The sequence below is a fragment of the Tachyglossus aculeatus genome, chromosome 2 (assembly GCF_015852505.1).
Source record: "Tachyglossus aculeatus isolate mTacAcu1 chromosome 2, mTacAcu1.pri, whole genome shotgun sequence".
NCBI lineage: Eukaryota > Metazoa > Chordata > Mammalia > Monotremata > Tachyglossidae > Tachyglossus > Tachyglossus aculeatus.
The window spans coordinates 93,308,399-93,332,310 of record NC_052067.1 but is presented as its reverse complement, the minus strand read 5'-3'; the positions used below and the strand labels follow the sequence as shown (position 1 = coordinate 93,332,310).

The 23,912-nt window shown below is 42.7% G+C and overlaps 1 protein-coding gene and 1 non-coding gene across 3 annotated transcripts in view; both read left to right on the top strand.

Moving 5' to 3' along the window:
- NKAIN2 (sodium/potassium transporting ATPase interacting 2) overlaps positions 1-23,912 on the top strand; it is a 1,260,259-nt gene that overhangs the window by 787,612 nt on the left and 448,735 nt on the right. The window lies entirely within an intron of this gene.
- Positions 1,396-1,533, top strand: LOC119924839. The gene has a single exon (XR_005449525.1). It is a non-coding gene; the product is annotated as a small nucleolar RNA SNORA7 (small nucleolar RNA).

The window sequence follows — 23,912 nt, the reverse complement described above, 5'->3', positions numbered from 1 at the left end:
GAGTTTTGAACCTTCCGTAACACCTGGGATGGTGAAATTGCTTTGAATCTTTGCTGGGACCTGCTGCTAAATGGGAATTGGGGCTAGTGCCTGGATGCCCAACCTAATTGTGGGTCCTGTGGGAAGAAAACAGGAAATTTCCCAGTCTCAAAACACTGCATTGCTGACTCCGGGGGGACTCCTTGGAAGGGTAATGCTGAATAATGTGGAAGGGATGAGGCTCAGTAATCCAACTGGGGTCCCTGGACCACTGGAAATACAATCCAGAAATGGGTCAGAGAAGATTAATTGTCCAGAACTCCCTCAGATAGCCTGGACAATCCAGCTTGACTCTTGTTTCCTTACCTTTAAAATAATTTCAGGGAACTATGGGCCAGGAAACCGGTCTTCAGTCTGTGCCTCTGGAGCTCCAGCTAATGAAAGAGAAATGCTGGAAGCCCATTGCCTCCTCTTTGTAGACCATCTTTGTCTAGGCCAGGGGCTACCAGTCATAAACTGTGTGTGTGTATGTGGATTTTGTGAGTGTGTGTGTGTGTGTGTCTGTGTGTGTACATACATATGTACGTACTGCTAACAAGACTTTTACAACAACACCCTCCTTCCCAGCTGGCAGAACTGCAGTTGAAAGCCAGGGTTCATTCATTCAATTGTATTTATTGAGCGCTTACTGTGTGCAGAGCACTGTAATAATAGTAATAATAATAATAATAATAATAATGTTGGTATTTGTTAAGCACTTACTATGTGCAAAGCACTGTTGTAAGCGCTGGGGGGACACAAGGTGATCAGGTTGTCCAACGTGGGGCTCACAGTCTTCATCCCCATTTTAAAGACGCGGAACTGAGGCCCAGAGAAGTGAAGTGACTTGACCAAAGTCACACAGCTGACAAGTGGCGGAGCCGGGATTTGAACCCATGACCTCTGACTCCAAAGACCGGGCTCTTTCCGCTGAGCCACGCTGCTTCTCTATACAGTTGGTGGAGTCGGGATTCGAACCCATGACCTCTGACTCCCAAGCCCTCACTCTTTCCACTGAGCCACGCTGCTTCCCCTAATAATAATGATGGTATTTGTTAAGCGCTTACTATGTGCAAAGCACTGTTCTAAGCGCTGGGGAGGCTATAAGGTGATCATGTTGTCCCACAGGGGGCTCACAGTTTTAATCCCTATTTTACAGCTGAGGTAACTGAGGCCCAGAGAAGTGAAGTGACTTGCCCAAAGTCACCCAGCTGACAGTTGGCGCAGCCGGGATTTGAACCCATGACCTCTGACTCCAAAGCCCGGGCTCTTGCCACTGAGCCACGCTGCTTCTCTGTACTAAGCACTTGGGAAGTACAAGTTGGTAACATATAGAGATGGGGTGGGTTAAGTATTAGCACCACTTACCCTCTGTTCCCCCTCTCAGGGTTGCATCTGGAGAGTTCCCAGTAGTCTACCAGTCTCAACTACGGGAGGGAGAGTCAAGCAGAGGCATACCCATTCCATTCCTAGCTTGGGCAGTGGCTAGCAAGTGGAAGGCAATCTGTTATAAATCAAAGCTCACCTATGCTGGGCAGCAGTGGCATAGGAGAGAGTCGAGGGTGGAGACTTACGTTTACTGCACGGAAGGAGGTAATGGTAAACTGCTTCTGTGTTTTTACCAAGGAAAGTCTATGGATACACCTACCAGAATGATTGTAGATGGAGGTGGGGTGTTCTGGGAAAGATGTGTCCAAGGAGTCGCTGTGGTTCGGAGATGATTCAACGACATAAGGCAAGACCCTCTGTTCGCCCAAACCTAAGAGGATCAGATGCCCCCATTTGGGGGTACCAGCCACAAATTTTAGAGTTCCATCCCACCACCTGCAAGGTCTAGGGAACCCCACTGCCAGGGCAGACTGACAGAAAAGAGGGAAAGGGAGGAGAGGAGAAGCTCCCTGACATCTTACCCCGCTTCTTCCTCTTTTTTCTCTTCTTTCTTCTCCTTTCATGTGGGAATGGCAGCAACTACTGCTTCCACAGCTGACCTGGTCCAGCCCAGGCAGAGTGACATATTTCTGCACATTCCACCATCTCCCTAAGACCAGGATATGATGGTGCTGTCCCCATTCCTTCCCAAAATGATGTCACTAGTTGCAGTCTGGGTGGTACTGGCAGCTGGTGGCTGTTCTAGGGGTCACAGGCTTCTCCATCTCCCTCTTTCCTGTCTTCCTTCTGTCTGAAATGGTGGTTCTCATCTATTTTCCCTCTTTCCTGTCTTCCTTCTGTCTGAAATGGTGGTTCTCATCTATTTCCATTTCTTCTTCCTCTCTTCTGCTCTTTCCTTCTCTCCCTCTCTTCCCATATGGCCTAGTGGAAAGAGCAAAGGACTGGGAGCCAGAGGTCCTAGGTCTCACAACTTGCCCACTGAGTGACCTTGGACAACTCGCTTACATTCACCTGCCTCAGTTGCCTCATCTGTAAAACTGGGATTCTTTCTCCTACTTAGGCTGCGAGCCCTACTTGTACATATCTATTCTATTTATTTTATTTTGTTAGTATGTTTGGTTTTGTCTCCCCATTTTAGAGCCCACTGTTGGGTAGGGACTGTCTCTATATGTTGCCAATTTGTACTTCCCAAGCACTTAGTACAGTGCTCTGCACACAGTAAGCGCTCAATAAATATGATTGATGATGACATCCAATCTGATTATCTAGGATCTACGCCAGCCCCTAGTACAGTACTTGGCACATTGCAAGTGCTTAACAGACACTACCCACTCTGCTTTCAACTCTGGCTCTCCCCTATAGATCCCAGCCTTGGCCATCACGCACTGAGTATCCAGAATCTCAATTACTTCACCCAAACCCTCCAAAGTATACAGAAATGGGTTGGCTACTGAGGCCATCCATACTAGACAGAAGCTATTATTTGGGGATTGTCCATGTGAATGTGCTCCAATAAAACTCTATCTTAGGTCCAGTAGTGTTCGACAAGAATCTAGAGCAGAATTTATTTTTCCTCCAGCCCAAAGCTTATGAGAGAAAGTCCCTTCTAAGGGCTATTGAAGATTGCCATTTATAGAAAGACAAAACCATCATAAAATTCCCTACTGTGCAAGATATCAGAGTCAAGCACCCTGAATACCTGGCCACTTGCTGTTAGATTCAGATTTCCTGCCTCCTCTGATCAGTTTCATCTTTAATGTTATCCCAGGAACACTGTGGTTTGGGGACCATTAATAATAGAGAAACTTTCCTGGACTGCAACATCCTAAATAAATATGCAGAATCTAATTTAATCCCTCCTTCTGAGGCTTGGTTTGTTCTTTGCCAGAAACCTTCCACCTATAGCAGATGAATCTTAAAACCATAAAGATGAAAATGGAGAGAATGGAGGCAGGTGAAGAGTGTTCCCTAGAAACATTTCTGACAGGGCCTTTCTTTAATCAGCACTTACAGGTTCCTTTTTGTATGTGTTTTTTAAGTGCTTACTCTGTGCCAGGTACTATAATAATAATAATAATGATAGCATTTATTAAGTGCTTACTTATATGCAAAGCACCGTTCTAAGTGCTGGGGAGGTTACAAGGTGATCAGGTTGTCCTACGGGGGTGCCCACAGTCTTAATCCTCATTTTACAGATGAGGTAACTGAGGCACAGAGAAGTGAAGTGACTTGCCTAGTCACACAGTTGACAAATGGTGGAGCCGGGATTTGAACCCATGACCTCTGACTCCAAAGCCCGGGCTCTTTCCACTGAGCCATGCTTGTACTAAGCACTAGGAAAGACACAAGCTATTCAGGTAGGACACAGCCTCTACCCCACATGAGGCTCACGATCTTAACCCTCATTTGACAGATGAGGTAACTGAGACACAGGGAAATGAAGTGACTTGCCCAAGGTCACACAGCAGATAAGTGGAGAAGCTGGGATTAGAACCCATGACCTCTGACTCTCAAGCCTGTGCTCTATCCACTATGTAATGCTGCTTCTCAGCCTCTTCTGCAGACTTGTCATATATTATGACCGAAAGCCCATACAACTAATTACGGACCTCAGGTGTCCTGAGCATTTGCCTAAAAATTTCTGGTCACCATTCACTGCCTCTCTAGTATACACATTTTTGCTCCCAAGATGCTGGATATTATCCTCCCTGCTCACTCAGCAGGGTGCTAAAGATGTGAAAAAGCGTAACCCTGTCACACCCTTTCTCAAATGAAAACCTGTCAGTTGTATTGGCAGAGGCGACATTTGACGGATGACTGTCATATTGTGTGGAATTTCAACAGAGCAATCTGGGGGAGTTTTAAACTGTGTGCCAAGCAACACCATAGACGTTTCTAATCCTTGGGGAAATGTGTTGAATTCTGTCGCTTTCTTCGCTTGATTCCCAGCTTGAAACCTATTTAAAGAACTTAAAGACTATGATTGCCTTTTGGCATTTACAAACTCCAATTTAGGATGGGCTGTTTCTATCTTTTAGGAGAGAGTCTTACTTGTTACTTTCATGTGTGTTGCATGGTCAAAGCACTAGATGAGATAGTAATAGTGGTAAAAGCAGTAGTGCTAATTTATACTAATTGGTCTGCATAGCTCCTAGACTAATTGTAATATCCAAATTTCCCTAAGATGTGGAAGACTGTAAGCCTGGTGTCAGCAGGGACTGTCTCCCTTTATTGTTGCATTGTATTTTCCAAGCACTTTGTATAGTGCTCTGCACACAGTAAGCGCTCAATAAATGATTGAATGAATGAATGAATTTAGATTTACCAAAGATGTCACGTCCAATTTCCATAGCAGTTCTACCAAAACCTGCTTTGTTCCATTCTTAATATTGAATGACCAAGCAGGATCATCATCAACAAGGTCCTGGAACGCAGTCAGACCACCATCACTGAAGCAATGCTTATCTCCTCTTACCTCTGCAGAGGGGCACGGATGAAGATGAAGGAGCAATGGCAGAACACCCAAACAACTGTTCTATAGCCAAGTAAGGAAGCACTGTAGGTGGGACAAAAAAGACACAGTCGAGTAAAACCACACATGATGCTGTATAGCTAGTGACAACTGGAGAGTTGAAATAGAAGACAGGGTAGCCTCGCGTGCAGCGATTGGAAAAGCCATTACTGTTTAATTTCTGGAAAATTGCAAAATGAATGAGGTGAGATGAAAATAATGTGGAGCCCTGTAGGTAGCAATTGTAACAGTGCAGCAGGGGATGATCATCACACACAGCATTTTGGAAGCAGTGGGCCTGGACCTTTTCTCTTATTCAACTGTGCTCTCCCAAGTACTTGGTACAGTGCTCTACATACAGCAAGCACCCATTAAATACTCTTGAGTGATTGATCCCCATGGTCACTCAGGGTTAAACTCTCAGTGTCAGGTGAGATACTAAAAGAATAATCAAATTATTTTCCATTCTTTCCTACTAACTTGGGGACCTCAGACACATCACAGATATACTCCGTTTCCATATACTCATGTTGACTTGGAGAGGAACGAATCTTCTCCCTTGAAAATTGTGAGGTGCTGGCCAATAGAGCAGGAGGTGTTCATCAGTGTCTACTTCCAAAGCCTGGTCCTTCATCAACAAGTTTGTCACGTGGCTTTTGAAAATGTTTAAAACTGCCTCCATGAATTCTCGGGGTGGCCATGGAAATCTCTGGAGAAGGAAAGACATGCAGTACCAAACAGAGTTTGCTAAAGGCAGTCCTTCTTGGAGTACATTAAAAGGACCCTAACGTCTTCTGTTAAATGGCACCGTTGGACCAAGTCTGATTTTTATCCAGTTTGTATTTCCTCAGGTGACATATTCCCCAAAATATTATTTTCAAAGAAATGTTTATTCAGTAGCATCTAACGAGCACCTAGAGAGCACTTTGCCTAGTGCTTGAGTCTATTGAGAGTCAGGCTCAAAAACACAGCCTGGCCTTGTATGGGTTAAACCCACTATTAGCCCAGAAAGGAAGTATCTTTACATGGAAGGAAGTGTTGGTCTCACGTTAGTCTATTCAGCCACGTTCACAGTTGTGAATAAGATCTCACCATCAGCAGCTCCATCTTCAAAAATAGACAGTGAGATATTAAATGGAAGTCGGTGTCACTGTCCCTGCCCTTGATTTTACAATCCGGCAGAAATGGTGAGGTGAAAACTTGATTGCATGGTTTGGATCTGCTTGATGAATTAGACTGTCTTACCCAGGAGGGGAAGTCCTGATGGATAACTGAGGTAAGTGTGGGTGAGGTTCTTTGGGGAAATTCAGGGTATTCAAAGCAGATTCTGGTTTATCAGACAGAAAAGGAAAAGACTTGAGGTGTTGTCACCCAACACCACAAACAGCAGAAATGGCAGTGATGAACACCATTTTCCTACTTGGGAGAAACTTGAAAAGCACATTGGTAATGGTCAGAAGCTGGTATTCCTTAAAATTGGACAAGGGTGATCAGGCAGGGAACATATCTACCAACTCTGCTGTATTATACTCTCCCAAGTGCTTAGTACAGCTCTGCACAGTCTTCTTCAAATGCCGTCATTTCCAACCCTTAGCTACTCCATAGACACACACTCTGCAGAACGACAAATCTGTCATAAAGTCATTCTTGTATGTGTATCCATAGAGCTTTCTTGGTAAAGACATGGAAGTGGTTTACCATTGCCTTCTTCCACGCAGCCAAAATTTGAGCCTCTGCCATTGTCTTTGATCAACCTTTTGAACATTTGATCATTAGTCTTTGACTCTTTCCCAAGCTGCTGCTGTCCAGCACAGGAGAATCAAATTTGTCTGAAGCTTTAGCTTAGTCCTTTCCATTATGGGTAGCCCTATATGGCATAGCTCTAAGCTTCATTGGCATACGCAAACTCTCCTGCCACGATAAAGCATCGATTCATACAAGCGGCACATAGCGTTCAAAAAATACCATTGTTGATGATGATGATGTCCTAAGTGCTTTGAACGGTGCTCTACACATACTAAGTGCTCCGGAAATACCATTGATTTGTTGATTGATTGATGGTCATCTGGATGGATTGCAGATGGAAATTGCTACAGCTTGAGGGTATGAATGAGCCAATTAGTCCACCTCTTGCTTTCACTGGCAACCACATTTATTTTCCATTTCACAATCTAACTGAAAGACGTGAATCCTTCTGTGATCTCCCAAGCACTTAGTACCATGCTCTGCACACAGTAAGCACTTGATAAATGCCATTGATTGATTCTGAATCTTAATTGCATTTTTAAAATGTATTTGTTAAGCACTTACCATGTGCCAGGCACTGTGCTAAGCACAGAGCTAGATACAAGATAATCAAGTTGGACAACGTCCCTGTCCTACATGGGGCTTGTGGTCTTAATCCCCATTTTATTCATTCATTCAATCATTCATTCATTCAATCATATTTATTGAGTGCTTACTGTGTGCAGAGCACTGTACTAAGTGCTTGGGAAGTACAAGTCGGCAACATATAGAGATGGCCCCTACCCAGCAACGGGCTCACAGTGTAGAAGGGGGAGACGGATAACAAAACAAAACATGTAGACAGTTGTCAAAATCGTCAGAACAAATAGAATTAAAGCTATATGCACATCATTAACAAATGAATAGAATAGTAAATTTGTACAAGTAAAATAGAGTAATAAATCTGTACAAATATATATATATATATATATGTATATATACAACTGCTGTGGGGAAGGGAAGGAGGTAGGGCAGGGAATGGGGAGGAGGAGAGGGAAAAGGGGGCTCAGTCTGGGAAGGCCTCCTGGAGGGCTCTCAGTAAGACTTTGAAGGGAGGAAGAGAGCTAGTTTGGTAGATGAGTGGAGGGAGGGCATTCCAGACCAGGGGAAGGACATGGGCCGGTGGTGGATGGCGGGACAGGTGAGAACAACATACAGTGAGGCGGTTAGTGGCAGAGGAGCGGAGGGTGCGGGTTGGGCTGTAGAAGGAGAGAAGGGAGGTGAGGTAGGAGGGAATGAGATGATGGAGAGCCTTGAAGCTGAGAGTAAAGAGTTTTTGCTTGATTTGTAGGTTGACAGGAAGCCACTGGAGATTTTTGAGGAGGGGAGTGACATGCCCAGAGTGTTACTGCACAAAGAAAATCCAGGCAGCAGAGTGAAGTATAGACAGAAATGGGGAGGATCAGGAGGATGGGAGATCAGAGAGGAGGCTGATGCAGTAATCCAGTCGGGATAGGAGGAGAGATGGAAGCAGCAAGGTAGCGGTTTGGATGGAGAGGAAAGGGCGGATCTTGACGATGTTGTGGAGGTGAGACTGGCAGGTTTTGGTGACAGATTGGATGTGTGGGGTGAATGAGAGAGTGGAGTTGAGGATGACACCAAGGTTGAGGGGGCTCGTGAGACAGGAAGAGTGGTGGTGCCATCTACAGTGATGAGAAGGTCAGGGAGAGGGCGGGGTTTGAGAGGGAAGATGAGGCATTCAGTCTTGGACATATTGAGTTTTAGATGGTGGTCAGACATCCAGATGGAGATGTCCTGAAGGCAGGAGGAGATATGAGCCTGGAGGGAGGGAGAGAGAGCAGGGGCAGAGATGTAGATTTGGGTGTCATCAACACAGAGATTATCATCATGTTGAAGCCGTGGGAGTGAATGAGTTTACCAAGGGAGTGAGTGTAGATAGAGAACAGAAGGGGACCAAGAACTGACCCTTGAGGAACCCCTACAGTAAAGGGATGGGAGGGGGAGGAGGAACCTGCAAAAGAGACTGAGAATGAACAGCCGGAGAGATTAGAGGAGAACCACGAGAGAACTGAGTCTGTGAAGCCAAGGTTGGATAGCTTGCTGAGGAGAAGGGGGTGGTCCATAGTGTCAAAGGCACCTGAAAGGTCGAGGAGGATTAGGATAGAGTAGGAGCCATTGGATTTGGCAAGAAGGAGGTCATTGGTGACCTTTGAGAGGGCAGTTTCAGTGGAGTGTAGGGAACGGAAGCCAGATGAGGTAACTGAGGAATGGAGAAGTTGACTTGCCCAAGATCACACAGCAGGCAAGTGGCAAAGCTAGGATTAGAATCCAGAACTCGGGTCCTATGATTCCACGGTCCACGGACCCTGTGCTCTTTCCACTAGGCCACACCCCTTGAGAATGTCATGAGGTGGAGGCGGGAGCCTGCTTGATTCTTTAAAATCAGGACAATTTAAAAATATAACTGAGTGTGGTCAAAATTTTCCAGGACCGAACATTTTTAAAGGAGCCAGGTGAGAGAAGATAGCATCAACTTTTATGGATAAAGCATTGAGACTGGGAATTAGCAGACTAGGGTTTTAATCCCAGCTCACTACTAGCCCACTGCAAAACCTTGGACTCATCACTTAACCCCTATAGGCCTCTGTTTCTTTGTCTGTAAAATGGTGATGAGATATTTGCCTCTCTCTGCCTCTTAGATTTTGAGCCCTGTATGACCAGCAATTGTCTGTGTCTGATCTGATTATTCTCTATCTATTCCTGCTTAGGGCAGTGTTTCACATATATTAACTAACTGTGGTATTTGTTCATTCATTCAATCAAATTTATTCTTTCATTCATTCAATCGTATTTATTGAGCGCTTGAAGTTCACAGAGCACTGTACTAAGCATTTGGGAAGTACAAGTCAGTAACATAAATTGACAACGTAAGTCAGCAACATTTGTTAAGTGTTTACTATATGCCAAGCATTGGGGTAGATACAACGTCATACAATAGATACAACTGGGTTGGACACAGTCCCTGTCCCACACTTGGGGCTCACAGTCTTAATCCCCATTTTACAGACGAGGGAACTGAGGCCCAGAGAAGTGAAGTGACTTGCCTAAGATCACACGGCAGTCAGGTGGCGAAACCAGAATTAGAACCCAGTTCCTTCTGACTCCAGGCCCGTGCTCTATCCACTGGACCATGCTGCTTCTCTAATTACCTAGTTAATAAATAGACCATAAATATCTATTATTATGGTTTTCTGTTAACAATGGTTGGTGCTTCAATAAAGACCATAATTATGAATTCAAATAGCAAGTCAAGATCACAGGGAATCAAGTTCTGGAACAGAGTCAGCCTCTAGCTTTGAGCCTGCGGTACACTGGATTCATTCATTCATTCCATCGTATTTACTGAGTGCTTACTCTGTGCAGAGCATTGTACTTAGCACTTGGGAGAGTACAATACAATGATAAGCAGTCACATTGCTTGCCAACAGAGAGCTTACAGTCTAGAGGGGAACATGTGAGAAGAATGAGTAACAACAGGGTATTGAAAAGGCTGCAGTATGGAGAACTGAAATTGGGAAACTGAAAGCAAGCAGGACAGAGGAAACATTTAAAGGACATGGTAAAACAAACCCTCGATAATGCTGCAATCCAGCTGAAAACTGAGAGTAAATTCCTGAGGATAGATCTGCTTGGAGCACTGCCATTGAGAAAAGAGTTTCTCTGTGCAGAAGCTTCCTACAGAAAGAGAGACAAGGAAATGAAAGAGAAATCAGTACCAGACACCACCAATATTAAGCACAACAATGAACCAAGGGGCAAATTTATTGTGTGCTCAATGTAGTTAGATCTGTAGATTCTTCATTGGCCTTTTCAACCACACATGCATTTAATTAATTAATTGTGGTATTTGTTAAGGACTTACTATGTGCCAGGCACTGTACTAAGTGCTGGCGTGGATACAAGCAAATCGGGTTGGACACAGTCCCTGTCCCACATGGGACTCACAATTTCAATCCCCATTTTACAGATGAGGTAACCGAAGCCCAGAGGTGTGAAGTGACTTGCCCAAGGTTGCATAGCAGGCAAGTGGCATAGCCAGGCTTAGAGCCCATGACCTTATAACTCCCAGGCTCCTGCTCTAACCATTTTACCATGCATTTTTTGCTGAGTCTGCTGACAACCGTAATCATAATCTGTTCCCACTGCCTCGTGGTCATCATTTTATGAAGGTTAAACTGTAAGCTCCTTCTCCAGACTGTAAGCTCTATATGGACAGGGAACATGTCTACCAACCCTGTTTTATTTTACTCTCCCAAGCACTTAGTACAGTATTCTGCACACAGTAAGCATTCAGCACCATTGATTGACAAGGTGATCATCTTTTCATCCATTTGGCAAGTCCTTGTTCCTACGTTTTTTTCATCATCTCATCCCCTAAATTATCCCATTCAGACCTGTAGGGTCCACTACATAAATTGGCTTCTGCCATCCACCAGATCACCCGAGTGAATTTTGAGCCTGGAGTTCTACTTCTCTCAACCCAAGAAACTCTACATGCTCCAAAAGTGCTCTACTTTGCAGCAGGAAGGACTTTTCCTTTTGTATCTAAGATCTGAAGTATTGTCATGCTGAAGAGGACAATACACACATCCTCGAGATAAGACCTGGAGAAACGCCCATTCATGAGCAATTGGAACAAAAACATGAATGTTTATCCAGATCTGCTAATCTCCGAGAAAGGAGGTGATTAACAAGATGTTCTTATTAATAATGCAGTCTACATTTATCTTTTTTTTTTCCCACTGTCAAGTGCTCTAGGGAGGCAATGCAATAACATCAAGAATCTTTTTTCAGCAATGGCAAACACAAAGGAAAAACAATTCTATTCTGATTCTTTAATGGTTCTCGGAATGAATCCTCTCAAATTGGTATCAGGCAAATTTTGAATCTGAGCTTTTGGTGTAAGTGAAAAGGGTTTTTACAGAAGACAGCCTTTATAATCAAATTCACTACAACCTTAGCCTGTGACCTTTCCTATTGGCATTCCACCACTCACCTCCCTTATAGAGCAGGGGAACTTTGGCCATGTAGGCTTCCGATTGCTTAAGGCTTGTAAATCTGCCACCCAGGAGGACTATATAAGAGTCAGTAATGATGCATAAAAAATGGACTCAACCCAGCTGTGCAGCTGTACAAAAGATAACTAAAATATGCATCAGTGAAACCAGAAATGGAAAAATCAGTTAAAATAATGGCACCTTTCAGTCCAGCCTCACCCCCCCATATAGCAATTTCACCGCGATTGTCCAAGGCCCCTCAACGTGAAACCACTTATCTATATTCATGGAGAGAAGAAGCAACAGTACATAAGAAGAACCCTAGTGGTTTCATATTTTTGTCCTTTTATTACAGGGCCTTTGATTTTGTGCTTTGCAACACTTTCTGTTAATACAGACCCACTCTTCTTAAAAGGAGCCTTTCACGGATGACAGGCCCAAAATGCACCCTTATATAACAATGAGTTGTGAGCAGTTTTTTTTTTTCATCTTCCCTACAAAACTCACCTGTGCTGGACAGCAGTGACATGGGAGTCAAGGGCAGAGACTCATTTAGACTCGTTATTGTGCAGAAGGAGGCAATGGTAAACCACTTCCGTATTTTTACAATGAAAATTGTATGGATCCGCTACCAGAACAATTACAGAAGGAAGTGGGGCATTCTGGGAGAGATACATCCATGGCATCACTTTGGATCGGACACGACTCGACAGCATAAGACAACAGGCAAATAAAGTTAAACTCTTTTGGTCTTTCAAAAATGGAATCTCTCATTGTTTCCAGTGATCTGGCATGGTTGATCTTTAACTGGGTTACAGTACTGCTTTAACAAATGTATTCTGGTGACAACTGCTGGTACTTCATCTTTCCAAAGTGCCTTCATGTCAGTACTCTCTTATGAGGCAGAGAAAGGTGGGGATTATTATTCCCATTTTACAGATGAGAAAGATGAAATCCAGCGAGGTTGTGACATGCCACGCTCAATAAATACTATTGAAAGAATGGAGTCTCCCAGTACGTATTGGATCAGCTGAGACTAAAAGGCACATCTCCTGATTCTGAGTCATGCTTCATCAAGCTCTGTTCACTAGGCCACGCAGCCTAACTTCAGTGTGTTACAAACTTCACTGTATTCCAAAATCAAGCAAATTTAGGATTGTAATTCATGATGTGCCCACCTGGATCCATGTTCTGCTTCTTTTGATGGCACCAAATTATGAAAAGAACCACCCAGTGGGACCCTTCTGGGTGCACACTTTTATGTCTAGGGAAGGATCATCAAAGATCCCCCTATCTCTCCCCTTACCATCACCGATTTTTCCTCCAGTGACCTAGCATGGACCTCTCATCCATGGATCTATCCAAACTCTTCTGGAGCGAGCTGATATTTTTAGACTGCAAAAATTCCTGCCAGGAATAAAATTCATTTGTGAATTTTAGAGCTTCTAGCCCTGAGATTGGAACAGAGGAGAATTAGAAGGTCTGCCTGACATGTACTGGAAATCAACCAAAAGCCTCCAAGTGTACAATTTTGGACCCACTTAGCATTCAGTGTCTCTTTAGCCATTTGTGCCAGTAGGCTTGCGTGAGGATAAACACTGATGGTATAATGGAAGGACAGGCCTTGTTAACCATATTAATGTTAATAACTTCATATGCTGTCACAGAATTAATTGTGTATGCAAATTGGAAAGCAGGAATAATGGCAGAGTAGATGAAGCACTAGCCTCTCACATTTAGGGTCACTCTAAATCTAACCTGAGGTTTGAACAACAATTAGTTTAGTGGTTTGGGGTTATTACCTGCTAGGCAGAAGTTCCCCATTAGAATGAATAAAAAGCACATAATTTATCACAATTAGGCTTAATTGGCCATTTCACTCTCTGTTCGGGAGAAGACAAGATCTGAGACAGCAGAGGCAGTGATTCTCATCTCAGCAGCTAAAAGGAGATTTTCTTTCCGATCATTTCCTGCCAAGTTTCATGATGGATGTTTCTATTCGATCTTATTTTAAAATACTTGAGCCATAGGCAAAGGACCACAGTACCTAACAATGCCAAGACTCGGCTCTTAAAGAATTGCTCTCAAGCCTTTTTTCCTCCCCCATGCCACAAAATTATGTGCTCTCCCTCCCTCCCCACTCTTTCTCTTTCACACTCTCTCGCTCTCTCTCTCCTTCCTTCTCATAAATAACAGATAATTTTAAGTTAAGTAGCAATCAGGAGATTCCAATCAGAGAAGGTACTTATCTTGGGAATAAGTGACTGTCAGGTGAGCAACAGTAAGCTAAGAATATTGTACAATACCCTGAATCTGATCAGAACAAACCCTCATGCAATTAGGAAATAGTATAACTTCAGAGACTGCAAGGCAGGCTTTCCACCATCTGCCTGGGTCCTTTGAAAGGCCAGTTTGAAACTTTTAGGACTGGAGCTATTCTCTCAGGGGTTAGAGGTGCCAGGGGTAAATCTGAAGTCTTGGATTTCCTGAAAAATCACTTGGTCTAAGGGATGCAGGAATCGCTAAAACACTAAAATTGAAATAGTGTATATGCGGCCCTGAGGACTGGATGTAAACCAGTCAAATGATTTCGACGATCACACATTCCCCGAAATTCAAACAGCGCAGTGGAGTGTCCTCTTCCAGCTACCTCTGCCATTGCTCACACAGTAAAAATGCCTCCACCTCCCCACAGTTTCCATACCCAATCATTATCCTAGTCAGCCGTCTGGATTTCTTTCTACAGTGATATACAATGGAATTGAAGTAGCTCCTCTCCCAGATTTCAGCAATATTAGAGTGAATGTGGGAAGTTGGTAATTGGAGAAGAGATGAGTATTTCTTTTTACCCTGAGACTTTAAGTTCCGGCCTTGGAGTTGTCTTGGAGCTGATAGGACAACTAAGGATGAAAATTCCTTAACAATAATGATGGCATTTGTTAAGCGCTTACTATATGTGAAGCACTTAATCTTTCCTATTATTTCTGCTCCTTCTTTACTTTCTCCTTCCCCTCCCTCCTCCTCTTCCTTCATTCCCTTCTTTTCTTTCTCCTTTTCTTCTCTTCTCTCTTTATTCCTCTTTCATTCATTCAATCATATTTATTGAGCACCTACTGTGTGCAGAGCACTGTACTAAGCACTTGGGAAGTACAAGTCGGCAACATAATATCTTTCCTACTCCTATTCTTAATTCTCCATCCTCTCCCATTTTCTCCTTATCCCCCACCTTCTCCTCCTTCACTACCTTGTTCCTACACCACCTCCTTTTCCATTCTTGTCTCATTCTCCCCTTCTTTCTCTTTCTTTTCCTCCTCATGCTCCTGTTCTTCCTCTTCCTCCTCCTCTTTCTTTCTCTCTTGTGCCTCTTCCTTTTCTTCTTTTTCTTGTCACTTCTCCTAGGGAAAAATGGTTTGTAAACTGGAGAAGGTTCAGCAAAGACGAATTGGCTAACATTCCTTAAGTTTGCTAGCTTTTCCATGAACAGGACAGTAAACCACACACTGAAAAGCAGATTGCCTAGTGGAAATAGAATGAGCCTGGGACTAAGGGGACCTGGGTTCTAATGCTGGATCTGTCACGTGTCTGTTGCATGACCATGGGCAAGTCACTCAACTTTTCTTTGCCTCAGTTCCCATATCTGTGAAATGGGGATTAACTCCTACCCCCTTGTCCTTAGATTGTGAAGTCTGTATGGGACAAGGACTGTTTACCAGCCTGATTATCTTGTATCTCCCCAGGAGCTTTGTACCAGGCTTAGCATAGCGTAAGCACTTAAAAAGTGCCATCATCACTATTATTATTATATTAAGCCTAGGAAATTATGTTTTATTTCTCCTTTAAGTCTACTTTGGGGCAGGTATGTTAAGTGGGAGGGAAGACTGAAAAATGCATTCCAAATAATGTATTCCTCTCTCTATTTTCTTTTTAATATGCATTCATTTCCCTCTAGACTTGGAAGGATCATTTTTCAGGTACTGGTGTGATACAGTTGATACTGTGGAGCTTATAGGCAAGATACAGAGAAAAACTTTAACAGGGGAACTAGTCTACTAGTACAGCACCTTAGATCAGGAGTGAATTTCCCTATGCTGCTGATGAGGTACTTAAAACCATGATTATGAAAGCAACTCCATTTAATTGAGGACATAGATGATAAAAATGTTGTTTATAAGAGCTGAGTTGAATATCACCACACAGATTAACTAAATGGATTGATTTCCTGCTCCAGCTTAAAAGCTGAAATTCCAATTAGCTTGGCCAAATTGAACTGGGCCAGAGCTACTGGAAAAAAAAAATTGAGAAAATTCTCTCAATGGCCATAAACACTGTAAATTTTTCAGTGTCATTAAAATCCAAAGCTGTAAGCGTTTTAGTCAGATGGTTTAAAATGTGCCTGGAAAATTGTCATGGGTTTTCCCTGGCTAATTACTCTTCATTAAACTATAACCAATTAGCACAAAGGGAAGATTTTAGAGTGAGAGGGAAAATAATTTATGTGGGTCAAAAATTGAGGGAGACTTTTATGGTCAAAAGCTTTTCCCTTGACTAGAAGGTCACATCTTCTCCAAGAGGCCTTCCCCAATTAAACCTTCTTTTCTCCAGCTTGCTCTCCATTCTGCATCATCCAAGCACTTTGATCTGCAACATTTGGACAGTTGATGTTCACCCCACCCCCAACCACACAACAGTTTTGTACATATGTTTAAATTATATATTATAAATTATTGACATTAATGTCTGTCTCCCCATCTAGACTGTAAGCTCGTTATGGCCAGTGAACGTATCTGCTAATTATGTTGTATTGTACTCTCCCAAGCACTTAGTATGGTGCTCTGCACATAGTAAGTGCCCAATAAATATGATTGATTGATAGAATCATTTTCTATCCTCAGGGAATCAAGTAACAGATTTATGCTTGTGGTGAAACTTTTCATAGATCACTACTATCACAAGCCTGAGATTGTTCTATCTGCTATTTGTAATTTATTATAATGTACGACTCTCCCACTAGGTTGCAAAGCTCCTTTGAGGGCAGGGATTGTATTTACCAACTCTACTGTTGTATTGTACTCTCCTAAGTGCTTAATACAGTGCTCTGTACATAGTAACCACTCAGTAAATACCACTGACTGATTGACTGCTAAGGAATGATTCCTACAAAGTTATGATGATAAGAAGGAGACGTGGATGAATTTTTCACTTTCCTTTTTGGTATTCAGCCCATAAATGCAGAAGTAATGATTTGGTTTTGAGAGGTTATAATAAGACATAACCATTGTATCAGCTTGTGGGTGAGTTGAAAATAAATGTAAGCAACCTCAAACTCAGTCTCCCCATATCTATATTTGTATGTGTTATTTATTTTCAGAAGCAAAGGCATCCAATATTTATATCTCAGATTAGTCTGATAAAAGTAAAGCATATTTTAATTGGTATACTGAGAAACTTCATTGTTCTCACCAAATGATTCACCACCAAAAGTGAGTTTGACATGCCTTTGAAGAATGCTCGTTAAGTTCACAAGATGATCAGTACAGTTCTTAAACTTAAGATTCAGAGAGTGGTCTAAAGGAAAAAAAAATATGGAACATTTGAGAGGAAAGAAACTTCTCTCTAGTGCGAAGTTATTTAGCTGACTCTGTTCTAATAGTCCAGGGATATTATTTGGTTTGAGATCATTTTCCCTGTTCAACTGAGAGGAAAAAGGGAGTCAGTTTTAAGAAATGATGGAAATAACAATAAACAGTGGGTGACTCTTTAGAAGGAACTCTGATAATGAAAGCCCTGAAGAGTTAATTTAATAGTTTTTGATGATTAAATGTCCTGACTCACCCCTTAATGACAACTAAATCAGATCTTGCTGTTGGGGGTATTTATGTCTTTCATCAATCAGACACATCATCAATAAGATCATCATCATCATCAATTGTATTTATTGAGCACTTACTGTATGCAGAGAACTGTACTAAGCGCTTGGGAAGTACAAGTTGGCAACACATAGAGACAGTCCCTACCCAACAGTGGGCTCACAGTCTAAAAAATAAGATGTTAGGGTCGTCAAGGATTGGGACATAACCATGCCTCTTGAGAGCACTGTCTTGATGAGGTTGAAGGACTTCTGAACAACCATCAGTGAAGACTTGGAGGAGTTGGTATGAAGGGTTTCCTGAGGGGCTGTCCAGTTTTGTCTCTCACTCCAAGGTTAGAGTATTTTTGCTCCATTATTTAGGAACATTCACAGGAGGTCTAGCTACTGAACTGGATAATTTAGGAATGGGATTTCTGAAGGTGCTGCATCTGGGGTTTATGGTGATGTTACTAAAGGTTGGGGCTAAGAGCAGGTTGGAGACTGGATTCAGGAGCCAGCTGCTTTGACCATTTCTTTTCCCAGTAACACCTTGCATTTTCTCATCTCTCCCTGGGGAAGTGCCAGTCTATCCCCAGAAAACCTTACCATCCTCTAAACTTCAAGAGGCTACCCATCTTCTTCTGCATCAAGCAAAACTCCTTACCAATGATGTAGTGACGCTCCACTAACTCATGCATTGGCTGTCTTGACAAGATATTTGCTAGCTATGTTTTTTGTTGTTTTTATTTCTTTTAATGTCATTTGTTAAGAGCTTACTGTGTGTCAAACACTGTTCTAAGCACTGCAGGAGATTCAAGTGGATGAGCTTTGACACGGTTTCTGTCCTGCATGGGGATCACAGTCTAAGTAGGAAGGAGAACTGAAGCAGAGAGAAGTTAAGTGACTTACCCAAGATCACACAGCAAGCCCGTTGTTGGATAGGGAGCATCTCTATATGTTGCCAACTTGTACTTCCCAAGTGCTTAGTACAGTGCTCTGCACATAGTAAGCACTTAATAAATACTATTGAATGAATGAATGAATTTGGCAGAACCAGTATTAGAGCCCAGGTGCTCTAACTCCCAAGCCCATACTCTTTCCACTTGGTTGTGCTGCTTGAACTCTTAATGAAATTCTTAATGCTCCCCACTCTGATCCCTTGTCCATGCTCTTTCCCCTGCCTGAATCTCCCACCCCTTCAAATCCACCAGGCCACAGCGCTCCTCCTCCAGAAAGCCTTCCCTCATGAATTTCCATCACCTCATATTGCTTCAGTGAAACTGTCATCCTTCTAGATCTGTTAAACTCAGAGCTCTTATTTCATGGGCTTGAAACAGCTCTCACAGTTGAGAACTCTTTGAAGGTCCCAGTAACCCTAGCTAAGCCAGATAATGGCCAAAATCAGGATTTAATAAGTACTACAGTTGGAAAGGATAGCCACAGAAAAATATCAAAGTTGACATTTACAAGATGGTATTTAAAGCCACTGAGATTCAAAATGAAAAAGGCTAGGCTTGGCAATCTTATTATCCGAAAACAGCCACCATGGGTTTCCTCATAAGGGTACTTGAAGGCTTTGCTTGGGAAGTGGCTTAAATACCATGAATTAACTTTCCCTAGCTTCCCTTTGACCCCAGATATAGCTTAAGCAAAGAGAAGTACTTTACTACATGAACATATTCTTATGGTGTGGTCTCAACCAGGAGCTGATCCTCAAGCCCACAGTACAGCAACACAGTAATCTACAACTCCCTGACTTTCTTTCCACATTCTTCTCAGGAGAATGTATACCTCAACTCCCTCCCCTCACTTTCCACCCCCAGTGGAGTGGGGCTTTTTCACTATTGGCAGAAGATCCAATCTCCTCCCAGAATGTCTCTATAGGGAAACATCGTAGCAGCCCACTGTTGTGTGGGGACCGTCTCTATATGTTGCCAACTTGTACTTCCCAAGTGCTTAGTACAGTGCTCTGCACACAGTAAGCGCTCAATAAATATGATTAATTGATTGATTGATAGAGTTCCAGCCTGGGAGTCAGAAGTCCTGGGTTCTAGTTCTGGCTTTGCCACTTGTCTGCTGTGTGTCCTTAGTCAGGTCACTTAATTTCTCAGTGCCTCAGTTACCTCATCTGTAAAATGGGGATTAAGAATGCAAGCTCTATGTGGGACAGAAACTGTGTCCAACCAGAATAGTTTGTACCAACCCCAGCACTTAGAACGGTATTTGACACATAGTAAGAACTTAACAAATACCATTATCATTATCATTATTATTATTATTATGGGAAACACAGGGAAAACCAGCCCCTTTGCACCATGGGATTTGTGACCCATGCTCTCTTGCCCACATCCCTCTTTTCCACCCTGTTTAGAAAGGATTTTAAATCACCATGTTCCAGCTGTGGCCTTGCTCTCTAGTAATATTTATACTCATCCTCAGCATTTATGTACATTCAATTATTCCTTCAACTACTTCATCCTGACTTATTTTTACTACTTCTGCTCCCACCATTTGTAAATAATTTATGCTGCCTGTCTCCCTCATTAGATTAAAGGCTCCTTGAGGCCAGGGACTTGTGCTTTGCTTCTAGTTTAATCTCCCAAGTGTTTAGAAGACATTCCATAGGCACTTAATAAATACTAAATATTAACTGATTGATTAAGGAGCCTAAATACTCTCTGGGGTAGTGAAACTGCTATTCTAAAACTTCCTCCTCTACATCCTGTTTCTGACTTCTTTTCCCCAAATTCCCTGGCAGACAAAGTGGATAGGGCATTACAGAAGATTCATGACCATACTCATCAGTTCTAGCACACAGCTTTCTACGACACCACAGATTGAGAAGCAGCGTAGCTCAGTGGCCAGAGCCCGGGCTTGGAAGTCAGAGGTCATGGATTCTAATCCCGACTCTGCCACTCGTCATCTGTGTGACTTTGGGCAAGTCACTTAGCTTCTCTGTGCCTCAGTCACCTCATCTGTAAAATGGGAATTAAGGTTGTGAGCCCCATGTGGGACAATCTGATCACCTTGTATTCCCCCAGCACTTAGAACAGTGCTTCGCACATAGTAAGTGCTTAACAAATACCGTCATTATTATCATTATTATTATTTTCTCTCTAGAAAGCTTGGCACAAATGACCAGGGACCTTTTCTCAGCTCAAAAGTAATTGCTGGAGAAATATGTATGTGGCTATCTATGTATGTGTGCATGACTGTTCAAAATTAATCTCAGTGTTATGAGTTTCTGGTTTTTAGGCACATATAATTGAAGCACATATTATCGAAGGCTTATTGAAGGCACATCTCCTCAGAGGCCTTCCTTCAATAAGCCCTCTTTTCCTCTTCTCCCATTCCTTCTGCATCACCCTTGCACTTGGATTTGCTTCCCTTATTCACCCCTCTCTCAGCCACACTGCACACCTCCTCCCCACAAATCCGTTCTGTTCCCTCATAGAGAACTCCAATCCTTGGACCTCATCTGATTTTCTCAAGTCATTGCTCCATTTAGCCTCTATACTCAAGCTACCTGCCCTTGATGACCAAATTGACACCTTCCATACCCCCCTTTGTACTGAACTCAGCTCATTCGCTCCCCTATCACTTCATTGATCTTGTACCACTAACCCCCAATCCTGGATCACCTCCATAGTTTATTTCCTTCGCTCCCATGTACGAACCGCAGAGCCCTGCTGGAGAAAATCTTGATATCAGGCCAACCTCATCCACCTAAAGTGCATCCTTGCATGGTTTAACTCTGCCCTATCCTCTACCTGGCAAAAGTATTTCTCCATCCTTATTGATACCCATGCCCGTTGCTCGCAACACTTTTCCAGACATTTAACTCCCTCCTCAAACTCCTTGTCCCCCTGCTTCCCCATCTCTTGCCCCTAATGACCTAGCCACATTATTGAGGAAATAGAAACTATCAGGTGTAATCTCCTTAAAATCTTCCTTGCCCCTCTCCAGTCCCTCTCTCCTCTGCTCCTTCTTCAAATTTCCTATCTTTCCCAGCAGTATCTTGAGATCGCCTACCTTCTCTCAAAACCCACTGCATCCACCTATGCATCCTATCCCATCCCTTCACAACTTATCAGAGCACTTGTCTTTTCCATTCTTCTCTCCCTGACAGCCATCATCAACTGTTTGCTTTCCAATATCTTCTTCCCCAATACTTTCAAACATGTTTATATTTCTCCTATCCTAAAAATACCCCTCCTTTAATTTCATAGCTCCCTCCAGTTATTGCCCCATGACCCTCCTACTATTCCTCTCCAAACTTCTTTATCATTATTATTATTATTATTATGATTGTATTTGTAAAGCTCTTACTGTGTGTAAGATCACATGCAGGCACTGTTCTAAGCCCTGGGGTGGATACCAGCAAATTGTGATGGACAAAGTCCCTGTCTCACAGTCTCAATCCCCATTTTACTGATGAAGTAACTGAGGGACAGAGAGGTGAAGTGAGTTACCCACGATCACACAGTGGACAAGTGGCAGAGCTGGGATTAGAACCCAGGTCCTCCTGCCTCTTAGGTCCGTGATCTATTCACTAAGTTATGCTGCTTCATTTTCTCATCTTTAAAATGGTATTAAATACCTGTTCTCCCTCCTACTTAGACTGTGAGCCCCATGTGGGACAGGGACCGTGTCTACCCCAGCACTAGAAGATTGCTTGTCGTATAGTAAGTGCTGAACAAATACAACTAAAATGATAATGGTAATCATGATGGTATTTTAAACATACAAGAATTGTAAAGAGAAATGTCTTGTCACCTACTTGAAAGTACCCAACCTTTGTTGCAATTTAAGATGTCTTCACTTTTTTCCTCTTTCTGTTCATAGTCTTCTGCATAGGCACATAAAATATTTCATTGTCATTCTTCCTTGAAAGCATCATTTCTTCACTGTTCCATATTCAGTACTGCAGGTGCATAATCAGTGTTATGGAATTCCTAAATGTCTATGAAAGTTTACTGCAAAACTAAAGCATGTCGTGTATTGAAATGAAACCTACCAATTTAAAGCAATGCATCGAAGACATACCCATGTCTCTGACTGCAAGTTACCAAAGACCAGATAGAGCCTGGTACACGTGAAGATGATGATGATGGTATTTGTTTAGAGTTTACTGTGTGTCAAGCACTGTTCCAAGCTCTAGGGTAGATACAAGCAAATCAGGCTGGACGCAGTCCTTGTCCTACGTGGATTCACAGTTTAAATCCTCACTTTACAGATGAGGTAACCGAGGCCCAGAAAAGTGAAATGACTTGGCCAAGGTCACAAAGCAGACATGTGGTGGAGCCAGGATTAGAACCCAGGTCCTTGTTACTCCTGGGACTGTAATCTATCCACTAGGCCACACTGCTTTCCATGAAGGGGCTAGAATGGTGCTCTGCATAAAGTAGGCATTTCTTTCAGCGCTCTCCACACAGATGGCCACAGACTGTAGACCATCTATGAATGTGCTGATAATGATGATGGAGGAGCTGATTTAGAGAGCTCTTTGGTGACCTAATTCATCTAAGGCAGAATGTAAAGTCGAAGCACAGAACATTAGATATGCAGGCAAAGGTTTAATGTCTTTTCTTCGGGTCACCTCAAATGGGAAATCTGACAGAGGAGCAATTCACATGGTAGCAACCTGTGGGGCCTCAAAGAGAGAAACTGTGGTTGAGCCTGTGCAGGGGCGTGTGTGTGTGTGTGACAGACGGCAAATATATTGGCTCTTTGAAATGAAAGGATGCAGATGACAGCAGAGAGATCTGTCTTTCTCAATGATGTATGACTGCCATTAATTACCAGGAAAATGAGCCAAAGCTGGGTACATTTTCCTCTTGGCCCACACTCGTGGCATGCCCACAACAGCTAAAAAGAAGTAAAATGTTGTTCTTAGGACTAAAATCATCTCTTTCGCTAGAAGATAAAGGCAGGGGCAGAGAAAGTGAAAATTGATCTGGAAGCCAGATACAAATCTCTTGGAAACTGAAAATCATCAACATACCATGAAGGTTACTGATTTAAACACAATTGTTGGCTTCTTCATGAATAGCATCATGGGTGGTGCTAAATTTGTAAGTCGGTAATACCTGTCCAGTCACAGGCAGGAAAGCAGAATTTGATGAGTTCCCACCATCTGTTGATTTAAACAATTTAATATCTGGCTTAGCATAAACACACTTGCTCAGAAAAAAAAAAAAACAGCCTTGGCTTTGCGTTGCTGTAGTTTGGGTGAGTTTTGTTCTGAATGCATCTACATCGATGTATGACAAGATATCAAAACACTGTGTAACGGGAAGTCTTTAGCTCACTATATTAAACATACAAGTCTTGAATGTCACAT